This window comes from Papio anubis, chromosome 15 (genome assembly GCF_008728515.1).
Source record: "Papio anubis isolate 15944 chromosome 15, Panubis1.0, whole genome shotgun sequence".
NCBI classification, from domain to species: Eukaryota; Metazoa; Chordata; class Mammalia; order Primates; family Cercopithecidae; genus Papio; species Papio anubis.
Window position 1 is genome coordinate 63,409,950 of NC_044990.1, and position 16,360 is coordinate 63,426,309.

The 16,360-nt window shown below is 34.3% G+C and overlaps 1 long non-coding RNA gene across 1 annotated transcript; it reads right to left on the reverse strand.

The window, feature by feature from the left end:
- Window positions 1-2,067: 2,067 nt before the first annotated feature.
- On the reverse strand, window positions 2,068-4,757 carry LOC110741658. Its single transcript, XR_002518222.2, has 2 exons — window positions 3,641-4,757; window positions 2,068-2,558 (listed from the first exon to the last, which is right to left on the reverse strand). It is a non-coding gene; the product is annotated as an uncharacterized LOC110741658 (long non-coding RNA).
- Window positions 4,758-16,360: the final 11,603 nt, after the last annotated feature.

A 16,360-nucleotide genomic window follows, 5' to 3' on the forward strand; every position in this document is an offset into this window, starting at 1 on the left:
TGATAGCACAGGACTCTAAAAGCAATACAGAAGGTTGCATGGATATAAAAAGCTTAATTTTTTAAAGTTTTTAATTATTTGTTTTTACATTACAATTTGTTTTAATTTAAGTTTTCCTAGGGAAATTAAACCTTAGTAAAAATGACATAGAAATTATTTCAACAAAACATAAAATCTGTTTGTTAGATCTGTTACAAAAAGACAAAAAAAAGAAAAAAGAAAAAAAGACCTCCTGCAGTGTGATTGCCTTTCTTTCCCTATGGGGAGTTCATTTAGATAACCTGGAACTCAAAACTAATAAAAATGATATTTGAATTAGTCAAACATAGGAAGAGTGTGTCCTGGGTTATAAGTGAAGCTTTTTGGTTTCATTAAAGCCAAAGGCACAGAATGTTATATTGAAAGAAGATATTTCCTTTAGAACTTTAAGATAAAACATTTTTAGCATCAGGCCACAATAGCAGTTAGAACCGGAGGGAAAAAAATTGAAGGAGTTATTATTTCAGGTTTTCTCAAATGGGGGAGAAAACTGAAAACAATGAGATGCAATAAAAGTTGAAATTTGGGGTTAAAATAAATTAAAATCTCTTGTAATTTTATTAAGAGCAAATAAATAGTTTAAGAAAATTTTGGGCCGGGCGCGGTGGCTCAAGCCTGTAATCCCAGCACTTTGGGAGGCCGAGACGGGTGGATCACGAGGTCAGGAGATCGAGACTATCCTGGCTAACACGGTGAAACCCCGTCTCTACTAAAAAAAAAAATACAAAAAACTAGCCGGGCGATGTGGCGGACGCCTGTAGTCCCAGCTACTCGGGAGGCTGAGGCAGGAGAATGGCGTGAACCCGGGAGGTGGAGCTTGCAGTGAGCTGAGATCCGGCCACTGCACTCCAGCCTGGGAGACAGAGCGAGACTCCGTCTCAAAAAAAAAAAAAAAAAAAAAAAAAAGAAAATTTTGGTGTTCTAACCAATTCTTTAGTGTGTTAGGGTATTTTTAATATTGAAGCCCAATCTTTAGAAACACTTTTATAAATAATTTCCTTTTCATGATAGCTAATATGATCATATAAAGTTTTCCTTCTCACAAATTCTCTTTGTACAATTCTGATCATGACTTATACAAACCATTTGCATTATACTCAGATCTTCTGTTTTATCCTAAACATCCCTGTCTCCTAAATAACCAATTATTTTACTTTAGGACAAAAAATTTACCTTATAAGATAATTTCCCATACACAATTATTTTCCTTTTAACCTTTACTAGCTGAAATGCCTCTTTGTATTTATAACTTTCTTTGCATCTCTCTTATTTACTGGTTCCTTTTACCTTCTTTCATAAATAATCTCTAAATAACTTTTGAATTAGGCAAAAATTATTTTCCTTTAAATAAGAACACATTTTAAAAAAATGATTTCCTATAATTTTTAAAACTTTGGAAATGACCCAGACATTTAATGACCATCTTTTATTTAATTTAATATAATTTTAGATTTTAAATAATATGACAAATTTATTTATAAGCATTTATTCCATTACATTTAGCTGATTATTTTTAATAGTTTACCTTAGATTGCTTATGAAAAATGTGATAGTCATTATTTAACCTAATTTTCCTGTTACCCATTTGTATATCCTGTGAATTTCAGGTGTTTACTTAAGAGTAATAAGGTTAAGTAATTTTTTTTATCAATAACTCAAGATTTAGCTGTATTGAACAAACAATATTAAGTGCCTTATTTATAAAAAATTACACAAATAGAGATAACTCTCTTTTGGGATGCATTTATAGCTTTATAACCCTCATGCCAAATTTTGACAGCTTATAATATCCAGCAGAGATAAATTTAAAACTATTTGACCAATAAATCTAAACAATAATGTATACTGACAATTCTGAAGGGATTTCTAATTTTATTTTACCAACCAGCTTACTTATTGAAGAATAATTTAAGCCAGGTAAACTTGAAAATGGATTTGGACTTAAAGTCTCTATTTTTCTGATACAGCATTTGATTTAAGCACTTCTTTTTTTTTCTTTAAGCCAATGAATTAGAGCTCTTTTTAATATTTTTTGTAGTGAAACATATACACGATATATTAAATACATAAATAAATATATAGATATATTAGATATGCAGGTGGAAGTAAATCTTATAGATTTACAAGACCCTTTTCTTTTTCTCCTAGTTTAGACTTTCAATTTCTTGATCATCTGTCTCATTACTCCAGGCAGTTGTAAGCTGAATAGCCCTAAATTTGCTTACTTAAGTAGCAACTGTTAGGTGAAAATCAGATAGCAAAATTCACACTTCAAAGTACAGAGAGATAGAGGAGAGAGAAATAGAGAAGAGAGAGAGAGAGGGGGAGAGAGAGAGAGAGAGAGAGAGTCTGGTGTGTGAGAGGGAGATTACAAATAGATGCCCAATCAAACATAAAATTGTATCTACCACAGGATTGTATAAGAAGACCAATTTTATTTAGATAGGTGGTTTTAAATTTAGCCTCTATCTTTTAACTGGATCTCTGGGCTCTGAGCAAAGTCCCCACTGAATCCTGGTCTGCAAAAAAAAAAGAGCTGTCATGAGATTAAGCCATGTAATGCTTTTACACTGCACTTTGTTACAAAGACATTTCTCTGTCTAAACTACACCCTTTCTTATCTTAAACAATCAAGAGTAGCCACTGTTGTAATAATTATTTTAGTCCAAAAAAATCATGTAACACAATACAAAGACAAGTAGTTTAAGATCTGAGAGGAGCTTTTCTTTTTACACTCTTGGAGTTTACATAAGGAGAAACAAGGGCTTCTCTCCAAAAAGGAGTCTGGAAAAATGACGATTCGGCAATAGACGAAAAAAGAAACTGGTAAAATGGTTTCTTCTGATTACACGGAAGAAAGGTCATGGGCATAATGACTTTATAGTTCTTGCATAAGAAGTTATAAAACAAAATATTAGTAGTCTGTGCTGCTTACTACTGGATGCAAAAAGGAAAAGATGATATATTAATTTTAAGCTTGTTATAAAATGGGAGTCCAAAACCATGACAATTTAAACAAGCATTTGCTTCCCATACCCAATTTCTAAAATATTAAAACAAAGAAATTCCTTGAGTTCTAAAAAATTAACCATTCTTATATTAATGAAATATCGTTAACATTTCATCAATATCGAGTGCGATTTCAAACAAAACCACACTTATTATTTAAACCTCTGTGTAAAATAAGAGTCTCAGATTAAAGAATAATATGGTTTTCAGCTAATCTTTTCTTTCCATTGTACAAAAATTCCTTAGGAAAAAGAAGCTAATCATTTGTGCCATGCTAGCATTGTGAACCCAATATATCTGTGATAGATCAATAAAGAAGGCATAGAGATGAGAAAGCAAAGATGTATATAAATACAAATCTTACCATGAACATGATTAGTTTCTCATAGTGCTCTCTCCAATCAAAGAAAAATAAAAGCCAATTAAAATGAAGGAGAGTATATAGGCCTGAGTTAATAAAGAGGCTAAGAACTTTAAAGATGTAAAGCTCCCTCTAAGCCCTCCACATCTATTAACAGGAAATGGAATGTGCGTATTTTTTCACCCAAGTTGCTAAAGCCAAAAAAAAAAAAAAAATGTAAATGAAGATTACCCCAACAGGTGGAAACAGTGATTCTGGAGAATAATGTACATTGGAGCTTCTTTCGGGGACAACAGCGAAGGCCTTGGCCAGGTGCGGTGGCTCATGCCTGTAATCCCAGCACTTTCAGAGGCTGAGGTGGGCGGATCACGAGGTCAGGAGATCGAGACCATCCTGGCTAACACAGTGAAAACCCGTCCGTCTCTACTAAAAATACAAAAAATTAACCAGATGCAGTGGCGGACACCCGTAGTCCTGGCTATTTGGGAGGCTGAGGCAGGAGAATGGCATGAACCTGGGAGGCAGAGCTTGCAGTGAGCCGAGATCGCACCACTGCACTCCAGCATGGGCGACAGAGCGAGACTCCATCTCACACACACACACACACGAAAGAGTGAAAGAGTGAAGGCCTCCTTGTGTCTGCATATACCAGAGATCCTGAACTCTGAGCTCAATGTCATGACAAAATGGGGATTTTGTCTCACTTGGGAACAGGATAATGTAACTTATGTGAAAAGCAAATTAAACTAATATTTCCTTTCCAGAACAGAAGACTGTAATAGTGATTCTAGCTATGCTAATAATCTGGCCTTCTGGCTTCTTTCAGAGAGGCCTGTAGTTGAGATTTCTTTTAGTCAATGAAATGTGAATAGATGTGAAATGTCCCGTGTCCAGGCAGAAGCTCTAACTGGTAATGTGCAGTTCACCACGCTTCCTTCCTCCAGCTGTGATGTACTTGGAAGCACATGTTGAAACAGTGTCCAATCAACTTAGGTCTTGAATTGACTACCATGAAAAGAGGCTCTTACCAATCTTTGTACATCAAGTAGTGTGAACCCTTAGTTGTGTTATGTTGTGATTTTGGAGTTGCTTTACAGTTGACCCTTGAACAACACGGGTTTAAACTGCATGATTTCTTCTGCCCCTGCCATCCCTGAAACAGCAAGACCAACTTTTTCTTTTTCTCCTTCTCAGTCTAATCAACGTGAAAATGACAAGGATGAACACCTTTATGATGACCCACTTCTCTGTAATGAATAGTAAATGTAGTCTCTCCTCTTTATAATTATTTAATAACATTGTCTTTTCTCTAGCTTGTTTATTGTAATAATATAGTATATAATACATATAACACACAAAATATGTGTAAATCTACTGTTTATGTTATTGATAAGGCTTCTCATCAACAATAGGCTATTAGTAGTTAGGTGTCGGGGGACTCAAGTTGTAAACAAATTTTTGACTGTGTAGGGAATTGGTGCATCTAACTCCCATGTTGTTCAAGGGTCAACTGTATTTTACTCTGTTCAAGGGACAACTGTATTTTACTCTGTTCAAGGGACAACTGTATCTTATCCTGTTCAAGGGTCAACTGCATTTTACCTTGTTCAAGGGACAACTGTATTTTATCCTGTTCAAGGGTCAACTGTATTTTATCCTGTTCAAGGGTCAACTGTATCTTACCCTGTTCAAGGGTCAACTGTATTTTATCCTGTTCAAGGGTCAACTGTATTTTACCCTGTTCAAGAGTCAACTGAATTTTACCCTGTTCAAGGTTCAACTGTATTTTACCTGTTCAAGGAGTGACTGTATTTTACCCTGTTCAAGGGACAACTATATCTTATCCTGTTCAAGGGTCAACTGTATCTTACCCTGTTCAAGGGGCAATTGTATTTTATCTTGGCAAACATTTCCTATAATATGTGGAACAAAAATAGTTTTACTTAGTGTTTTTATTTTAAAAAAATGAATGAGAAGTATCTGTGTGTGTGTGTGTGTGTGTGTGCGCGCGCGCAGTCATCACTCAGTATTTATGGGAGACTGGTTTTTCAGGACCTCTTACAGACACCCAAATCCACAGATGCTCAGGTCCCTGATATAGAATGGTGTAGTATTTGTGTATAACCTATGCACATCCTTCCACATACTTTAAATCATTTCTAGATTACTGATAATACCTAATAAAATGTAAATGCTATATACACAGTGGTTGCACTGTATTATTTAGGGAACAATGACAAAAGTCTATACATGTTCAGATTTGCTTTTTTAAAAAACAATATAACAAAGTGGCTCATCTGAAATTCCTCTTGCTAGAAAAAAAAATTGGCATTAAAATAACTTAATATAGTCAAAAATATATAGGTCATCTTGCAAGAGAATAATGGGAATTCTGAAAATAAAACAAAAGAAAAGCCTAAGCTTCTAATGTATATATAATTTCATGACATGGATGCCTAGAGGAATTTGAGCATGTTCACAACTAAGATGTTTGTGTTTTATACATGTGACATAACACGTGTATACTGGGAATAGGGAGCAGGGCAGGAGATAAAGCCTTAGGCCAATTCATGACTTGGAAACATGTAACTGAGGATGAAAATTACAAGAAATTCACAATTGAAAAGTAGGTTACAGAAAGGAAATTTGCCTATCTTCGCTTGTATTCCATGTGGGAAAAAAAGTTCACCAGAAAATTTATGTCCTTAAGCATGCATGAAGATGGAGTCTTTTTAAAAACTCTATATGTTTAAGTTGTACTGCAAGATTTTTTGGTATACATATATAGTGAAGTGATTACTATAGGTCGAGTGAATTAACATATCCATTATTTCCCATAGTTACATATCTTTTTTCTTCTTTTTTCTTGTGATGCAAGTCTTGAAACTGAGAAATTACCATATAAAGGGGTTGGTTGCTAATAATTCAGTAGATGTACATTGTAAAAGCTATCATAGACGTGGTCTTGAGTAAAATATCAAGCAACTCATGATACAAGAATCTGTCTAAGCAAAAGTCAGCACTGTGAATATACAAGTAAAGGTAAATAAAATGAAAAGAAAGAGACAGTGAATAATAGACATCCATGGAATACAATATTTGTTTCTAAAATAATGTAAGAATAGACGAAAAATACAAGAAAAAAACCCATGTAATATAATAATATGTGAAGATGAGAAATAATCAAATTAAAATTAAATATGCAGTGATGCACTAAACAGTAAATCAGTACAATTTAAAGGACATTTAGTCAAATGACACAGAAACATTAATAAATGGACAATATAAAGAAAGTTTATGAGACATGTAGGGTATAAAAGAAGTTCCATTAACTGAATAAATGAAACTGAACATTTACTCTGAGAATGCTAAGAATATTCCAGGTAAAACGGAAAACATGCATCTTCAGATTCAGCAAGCACAGTGGATCTTAAGTAGAATAAATAAAAATCAATCTGCACCTGGACATTGTCATAGTAAATTATAGAAGCATAAATGGAATAATAGTTATTGAATGTATGTAAATTAAACACACACACACACACACACAAACACACACTACATATTACCTCCAAAGAATGAGAATTTGATGACTTTTTTAAATAGCAAGAACAAGCTAGAATATAATGAATTTCAAGTTGCTGGAATAAAATTTCTGTGATTTCACATTTCTACATCAAGATAAACTTAAAGAGAAAATATGAAATAACAATATGTTAATACCAAAATAGAAAGTTTTGTACTAGCAGAACTTCATTTTACAAGCTAGTAAAAGATGTGCATACAGAAAAAGAAATGACAGTGCATTTAAGTAGTTAGGGCTAAATACATCCCTTCATAAGTGATAGTTGACCAGTGAATGAATACAAGATCAGTTAACCATGTGAAAGAGAATGGAGAATAAAGTGGGGATTCTTAAAACAGTACTTCAAATGTATAAAATATCATCATGGAGACTAAGAAAAAGATCCTAATACAGATCTAGGGGCTATATGTTGGTGTAGTATCAAAAGCTGCCAGGTTACAAGCTGTTGCAGGAAGTTGTACTGTTATTCATCCATAATGGGGAAGCACTGAAAGAATTTAAGTAGATTGCTGACATTCCAATTGTATTTCAGAAATATGGATAGTACAATAATTTTGTGGACAGATTGTAATGAGAGGCAAACAGACATGTAAGGAAGTTTTTGAAAAAAATGTAATGAAAGTGTTTTATAAACAGAAAAGTTTTATAAATAATGGTGTAAATAAAGAAAGAAAAAATCTATAATGCTTTTTTTTTTTTGGTTTGAATGTCTGAGAGGATATTGTTCAAATTTATTATTGTGGTAGGAATTAACCAAGGCAAAAAATGAGTAGTCAAGTTTAACTGTATTACAATTGAAGGTCCTCTCAGTCAAACCTCCCAGGACTTTAGAGTTTACAATTTTTGGATTTCCTCCCTTATCCCTTGCATGAGTTAGATTTCTCCAGATTTCGATTGTTTCTTATAGGGAGTAACAGCAGAGACTGGTACACAATGGTGTAGAGATACAATGACTGACTCTCTCTGAAATAGAGCAGATCTTTCAGAGGTAATGTAAACATGTGCCTACAAAAGTAATCGCAACATTACATCTACAATTCATCTGAAGCTAATGAAGTCATTTGGTGTGACCAAGACACTGAGGAGATGAATACTGACCATTCCATTTTTTGATGAAAGAAAATTATCTTGTGTTAATTGTATGGGTTGTTTCTATTTCCTAGTGAACTCTATTTTTAACTATTAAAGTTTTCAGATTTAGTTATCAGATTTAGCAGTTTTAGATTAGTTATCAGATTTAGCAGTTATCAGAAAAATACAATTCTCATCCACTAATGAATGTGATTTTTCTCTCCATTCAGTTATCCTTGTTACTGGGGCTTGGTCAACAATAGACATTTTAATTTTTACATATAGATATTCTTACTGATAATTGGTAAAAATGTAAGACTAGAGGAAGAGTAACCAGATAAGAGACAAAGGAAGATGTCTAGGTGAGCAATTATGATGACTTAGACTCTAGAATTAGCAGTATAGATGATAGAAGTGAAGAGATTCAGGATTGAATATAAAAACATAAAAGAGTTAAGATTAACTCACAAGTTTTATGCCTGTACAACTGTATAAATTGTGGTGCATTTTACTAAGTTAGGGAACATAAGGGAAAAAGCACATACAGTGAATATAGTGGAAGCAGTTTTAAGGATACTTTTTTTTTCTATGCGAACTTTGAAAAAAACAACAATTAAAAGATGTAAAGTGAGTGCTGTATAATTACCTCTGCAGCTCATGGAAAGAGGCTATGTCTGACTACAGACAAACCTTTTGTTTTAGACATGTATAAATTTTATATAAAACACAGATTCTGGATAAAAATATGCCGAAATCAAATGCAGATAAACGAAAGGCTCAACACAATTCTTGGGTTATCCCAGAATTTAGATTTGGGGGACAGAGGAAACAAATTTTAAAAATGACCAGTATTACAAGTTGATATCCAAGAGAAAGCTCTGACAGAAAACAAGAAAAAGGGAGAAATGTATGTCAAATCTGTCTAATATGTTGAATGAATTGTGGATTGAAATTGTTATTAAATTAGAGTTAATGGAAATCTTTCTACCAAGTGATAAACTGGATTCAAGAGATTTAAGCAGAAGATAAAGGGGAACAATGCTAATAGGGCATTCTTTGATAATCGGCTGCAACATAGAAGAATGAAATATAGTGGTAACTAGAGTATGATGTTGATTGAAGGAGTTTTTTGTGATAAAGTATGTCACAATATATCCTTACGTTTTGGGGTTTCATTTTCATTTTTTATTTTTTTGAGACAGAGTCTTGCTCTGTTGCCAAGGATAGAGTGTAGTGGTGAGATTTCCACTCACTGCAACCTCTGCCTCCCAGGCTCAAGTGATTCTCCCACCTCAGCATCCCAAGTAGCTTAGAGTACAGGAATGTGCCACCATGCCTGGCTAATTATTTTGTATTTTTAGTAGAGGCAGGGTTTTGCCTTGTTGCCTATGCTGGACTTGAACTCCTGGACTTGCCTAGGCTGGACTTGAACTCCTGGACTCAAGCAATCTACAGGTCTTAGCCTCCCAAAGTACTGGGATTACAAGTGTGAGCCACCATGCCAAGCTACAATGTATCCTTATGTTGATAGGAATTATGATGCAGGAAGAAGAAAGGAACTTGCAATAAAAAAATTTAGTATAGGTTTATCAGTGGGATACAAGGATTATATGGATGGTTTGACTTTTAATAGGATAGAAACATTTCAAATTCACTTATTATAATATAAGGAAAAAATAGTTAGGTAAATTTGCGACTATATAGAGGTGGAAGACCTCTTCTGATTGCATATATTTTCTCAGTAATGTAACAAGCAAAATCATCTGCTGACTGATAACAGGAGAAAAAAAAGTGGAAGAAATAGTTGCATAGAAAAACAGAAAAAATTAACTGATGTGGAAAGTATAGGAGAACCACCTGTAGACTTATATTGATGAATTAAAGATGAGCATGTGTGTTGGATGCGGGGTAACAGGGGGAGTTGTCCAGCTATATGCACTACTCCAGTGCAGACAGAATGTTTAACTTAAGGGCACTGTGATCCACACTCCCTCAACCTCAGGAGATTTAATCGATGGAGAGAAAGCAAACCTCGGTGTTTATGCACTGAGGATCATTAGGCAATGACCTTTGCATATTTGGGTCATTGGTTCTAAGACCTGTATGCAGCAACACTAGAATGAGAGGGTTGATAAAATGTGAAAATATATGCATATTTAGCTTATGCATCACACGAGGGTCTATATAATTTTAGAATTAGGGTATTGGAGTGACTGAGCTATCAAGATAGACGGTGGTTGCCAGACGAAGTCATGATTAAAAACAAGACTCAAGCGTTGGTTCAATTATTGTTAATTTAAAATCTAGTTGTGGCAATTAGATTGGATGACTGGGGTGAGGTGGAAGACAAATGTGTTAAGAGAGGAGAAAGTTGCACAGAACTATGGAGAATGGATAATCTTTTTTGTTGGAAGCAAGCCCCCCAAAATCTGGCCATAAACTGGCCCCAAGACTGGCCATGAACAAAATCTCTGCAGAACTGTAACATGTTCATAATGGCCCTAACACCCGCGCTGGAAGGTTGTGGGTTTACAGGAATGCGGACAAGGAACACCTGGCCCACTCAGGGTGGAAAACCACTTAAAGGCATTCTTAAGCCACAAACAATAGCATGAGCGATTTATGCCTTAAGGGCGTGTTCCTGCTGCAGTTAACTAGCCCAACCTATTCCTTTAAATCATCCCATCCCTTGGTTTCCCATAAGGGATACTTTTAGTTAATTTAACATCTATAGAAATAATGCTAATTACTGGTTTGCTGTTAATAAATACGTGGGTAAATCTCTGCTTGGGGCTCTCAGCTCTGAAGGCCGTGAGACCCATGATTTCCACTTAACACCTCTATATTTCTGTGTGTGGGTCTTTAATTCCTCTAGAGCCCCTGGGTTAAGGTCTCCCCCACCAAGCTTGTCTCGGCACTTTTTATACTAATGATCATGAATACTGAAAATGGTACCAAAACACCAGGGCCAGTCTAGGTCCTGCTGCTTACAGTGCAGAAAGCCAATTACTGAGATGAAGAGTATTGCCAAGGAAGAAGGCCTGAACTGGGTGCTGCTTCTGAGGAGATGGGAGTTCAGTCTCCAATCCATCTCCCTGACCAACCAAAATAAGGGGTTTATATAACAGAAAAGAGATGTAACAATGTGTAAGAAAACAGTAACTAGGGAGGAACAAGGAAGCAATCACAATGAATAAGGGATACTGGCATCTTATTGTCTGGATATGGTTATGTGGTGAGTTTCAGTTCTTTGCTACATTTTTTTTTTCTTTTTGAGAGGCCTGAGGTGATTTCCTGAGGAAAGAACTCAGATAAAACAAATACAAGTTTCATGCTTTAAGACCAGAAGGGTCAATTTCTATATTTATCACAAACAAGCAAAAGGCTGGGAGCGGTGACTCACACCTGTAATCCCAGCACTTTGTGGGGCTGAGGCGGGTGGATCATGAGGTCAGGAGTTCAAGACCAGCTTGAACAACATGGTGAAACCCCGTCTCTACTAACAGTACAAAAATTAGCCGGGTGTGGTGGCACGTGCCTGTAATCCCAGCTACTCAGGAGGCTGAGGCAGGAGAATCACTTGAACCCAGAAGGCGGAGGTTGCAGTGAGCTGAGATAGTGCCACTACACTCCAGCCTAGGTGACAGAGAGAGACTCCATCTCGAAAAAAAAAAAACAGTCTGTGTGACGATTAGGTTGGTTTCAAAAACACGACTGGTATAATACAATGAATTTCTTCCATGGATAAGGGCAATTAGCAGAAGGAAATTTATGACTCTGACAGAATGAAATCAAATTTTACAATCTGATGGCATGGAGATCAAAGCCCTGGTCTTTTTGACAGCATGTATGCTAAAAAATGTGGGGGAGCTTCAATTATTTGTTGGATCACAGGTAATCTGGAAGGTAAGGCATGTAGGGCATGACAAGCCACCAAATCATTTTCTTTTATGTATGATTTTACAACATCAGATTTAAAGACTATTGAGTAAAAATATGTTTTCTTATGAAACATTTTAAAACCCTTTATTGTTCACAGGGCCTGAGTTTAAACTTAATATGGACTCTTGCCATTTGTTAATTGAAGCATTTCTGATTATCATTCTAATTCCATCAAACACACATACTGGATCTGTTATTTTGTACTGATTATTTCCATGTAGGCTCCAATGCAAATTAGCATCTAACTTACAATACCTCGAAGGAGTTCCAGAACACGACCATTTAGTACTTCAGAAATCAAAGTCGCATTCTTTTTTATACAGTAATTATATAAGATGTATGTATGCCTCTTGTCTTTCAAGCCTGAAATTAATTTTTTGAAATCTGCATTTTTGCCATATGATAAGCATTGAGTCTCAAGAAACAGTTTGCTTCAGTGAAGAATAACTAAGTCAAGGGTATTGCTTTCAATCTTTAATAGAATGCAGATTGCTTATTGAAAAGTAAAGCCTTCATTTCATAAATTGAACAGAAAGATAATTGAAAATAATTGTAAGTATTTAAAAGTAGATCACTTGAAAAAGTCAAATCTAAATATCTCTCCTGAAAGCCTGTACTTTTATTTAAATAAAAAGTATTTTCATTTATCTTAAACATTTTAGTGTTTTGTTCTATTCGTTTTAAACTAGACTAGCATGAATTATTCAGCATTAAGTTTTTTCTTTATTTAAAAAATAAATTCTTAAACATTTTTAATATTTGATAAAAAGCACATCTTCTATATTCATTAAAACTAAACCTCATAAAGAAAACATTTATTCTTCTAATTGCTAGCAACTCAACCTTTTAATGAATGACATAAGCTACTAATATTCACTCATTTTTAAAGCAAGAAAAGAGTAGTCAGATAATTATAATATTAAAAGAAAAGAAAAACAGAAATGAAGGCCAACCTGAAATTCTGTATTCTACAAAATGATCCTTTAAAAGTGAAGAAGAATACTTTTTCTGAAAAATAAAAACTGAAGAAATGTGTTGCCTATAAAATTGTCTTGTAAAAATGTTTTAAAATGTTATTTAGGAAGAAAAATGATATAGTTCAGAAACTTGTATCTACATGAAGAATTCAGGAAAAGTATTAGAGAAGGAATATATATAGATAAATAAAATATTGTATTTTTCTAATTCCTAGTTGATCTAGGAGATAAAAGTTTGTTAACGTAATAACAACAAAAATTGTATTTGTTAATTATAGAAAGTGTGGAAATGAAATATATGATGATGTTATGAGGGGCAGATGGGACAAATTGAGAGTATTTTCTTAGAAGATATGTGCACTGCACATGAAGTGGTATATCATTATTTGAAAGAATATGCCAGGCACAGTGGCTTATGCCTGTGATGTCAGCACTTTGGGAGGCTGAGGAGGATCACCTGAGCTCAGGAGTTTGAAACCAGCCTGGGCAACATAGTGAGACCTCATCTCTCTCTCTCTCTCTCTCTCTCTCTCTCCATATATATATATATATACACACACACACACACACACATACATGCAGTGGCATGTACCTGTAGTCCAGTCTTGGGAGGTTGGAATGTGAGGATCACTTGAGCCTGTAAGGTCAAGGCTGCAGTGAGCTGAAATTGTACCACTGCACTCCAGCCTGGGTAACAGAGTGAAAAAGTGTCTCAAAAAAAAAAAGAAAAAAGAAATCCTGAGAGAAGACTTAATACTTACAATAGTTGTAAATCATGTTGTAACCTTTAGGGCAAATACCAATAAAAGATAAAACCATAATTAAAATGCTAAGAGAGGAGAAAAAATGAGATTGTTTTTTAAAAAGTGATCAATTAACACCACAGAAGGCAGAAAAAAAAGAGTGGATGCCGAGTGATGGTTACTAGAGGCTGAGAAGGGTAGCAGGAAGGGGAGGCAAGCGAGGATGGTCAATAGGTGCAAAAATATAGTTAGATAGTTTGAATAAGACCTAGTATTTGATAGCACAACAGCGTGACTATACTCAACAATAATTTATTATATATTTTAAAATAAAATATATAAAAGAGTGGGATTAAAATTTCCTTAATAGAAAGAAATGATAAATGCTTGAGGTGATGGATATCCCAATTATCCTGATTTGGTCATTACACATTGTATCCCTGCATCAAAACATCCTATGTGACCCATAAATATATACACAAAAATAACAAGAACAAGGGGCAGAAAGCAGTTACAGAATGGTAGACACGAATCCAAATTCATTAATAATCACTTTAAACTTCAATGGTCTAACTATACCAATTAAAAGATAGAGTGGATACAATGTTGAGACCCACTTATATGTCATCACCAAGAAATCTTTAAGAGAGAAAGATTAAAAGTGAAGGGATGGAAAAGACGTGGCATAGCAGCAGTAATAATCTAAAGATAACAGAGGTACTATGTTCATTTGCTAGGGCTGTTATAACAAAATACCACACACTGTTTGACTTAAACAACATAAATTTATCTTCTCACAATTCTGAAGGCTAGAAGTTTGAGATCAAAGTTTTGGCCTGGTTGGTTTCTTCTACAGCCTCTTTCCTTGTCTTGTAGACAGTAATCTTCTTTCCATCTTTAAATGGTCTCACCTCTGCATGTGTCTGGGTCATCCTTTTAAGGACCCAAATTGTAATGAATTAGGGCCTATACTACCAAATCTCATGTTAACTTAATTTTCATTTTAAGGATGCTATGTCTAAGTGCAGTCATACTCTGAGGTACTGGGGGTTAGGACTTCAACATAAAAATTTTAGAGGAACACAATTCAGCTCATAACCGATATTATTTATATATAAAATTAATATATATTAATTTTAGACAAATCGGACTTCAGAGGAAAATAAAATATCAGGGATAGAGAGAGGCATTACGTGATGAAAAAACGGTCATTTCTCCAAGAAGGTGTAACAATCCCTAATGTGAATATCTTTAATAATAATGTCAGTATATGTAAGGCAAGAACTCATAGAAATGCAAGGTGATATAGACAAATCTATTGTTATATTTGAAAATGTCAAGACCCCCCTATGAGTAACTGACAGACCAAGGAGGCAGAAAATCAGTATAGTTGAACAAAATTGGTATCATTGAATCGAGCAACATCATCAATCTACTGCATACGCTTGATGTTTATAAAATACTTCATCCTCCAACAGGAGAATACACATTTTTCTCAAGATGTCATGAAACATTCACTAAACCAGACCACATTCTGGGCAATAAAACACACCTCAACAAATTATTTTTAAAAAGTAGATGTCAAAGTATATTTTTAGACCAAAATAGCATCAAAGGTGAGATAAATAATTAAAAGATACTTGGAAAATTCCAAATATATGGAAATTAAATAACACATTTCTAAATAACATCTAGGTCTCAGAATAAGTCTGAAAAAAATGTATAAATATTTTGAACTCCATAAAAATGAAAATAAACTTATTGCAATTTGTATGATGCAGCAAAATAATTCCTAGAGGGTAAGTTGTAAGAAAATGCGTACGTTACAAAAGAAGAAATATTTAAAATCAGTATTCTAGTATCACAAATTACAACACTAAAAAAAATTGTAAATCCCAAATAAGTAGAAATAATAAATAGTAAAAATTTGAGAATAAATTAATAAAAATCAAAACAGAAAATCAGTGAAAAGTATGCTATTAGAAAACATTAATAAAATTTATAAACCTCCAACCAGCTAACCAAAAAAAAAAAAGAAAGGAGAAACAAATTACAAGTAACAGAAATATTACTACTGATTTCATGGATATTAAAATGATAGTCCGGGAGTATTGTGAATGAAACTATGTCCATAACTTTGAGAACCTAGATAAAATGGACCAATTGTTTGAAAACACAATTAAAATAAAACTCAAGAAGAAATAAACAATCTGCATAGGCCTATATCTATTAAATAAATTGAATCAACAGTTAATAACTTTGAAAACAGAGAGCATCAGACCCAGTGATTAGCGGTGGCTACCCTAAGGTCCACAAGCAGACCAGGTGAGGGAGTCATGAGGAAAAGTAAGGTGATATTCTAGTTATTTAGAAAATATTTATTTCATTCTTTAAATTTTTTATCTGCTTTTCTATATTCCTAAAAGACTACTAATAAAATACTCATTTGTTTGCACTTAAACTTTTTTTCTACTAAAAATAATCTAGGTGAATGGTAAGGAAAAAAGTTGGGAAATAAACGGCCAGGCGCAGTGGCTCACGCCTGTAATCCCAGCACTTTGCGGGGCTGAGGCAGGCAAATCACAAGGTCAGGAGATTGAGACCATCCTGGCCAACAGGGTGAAACTCTGCG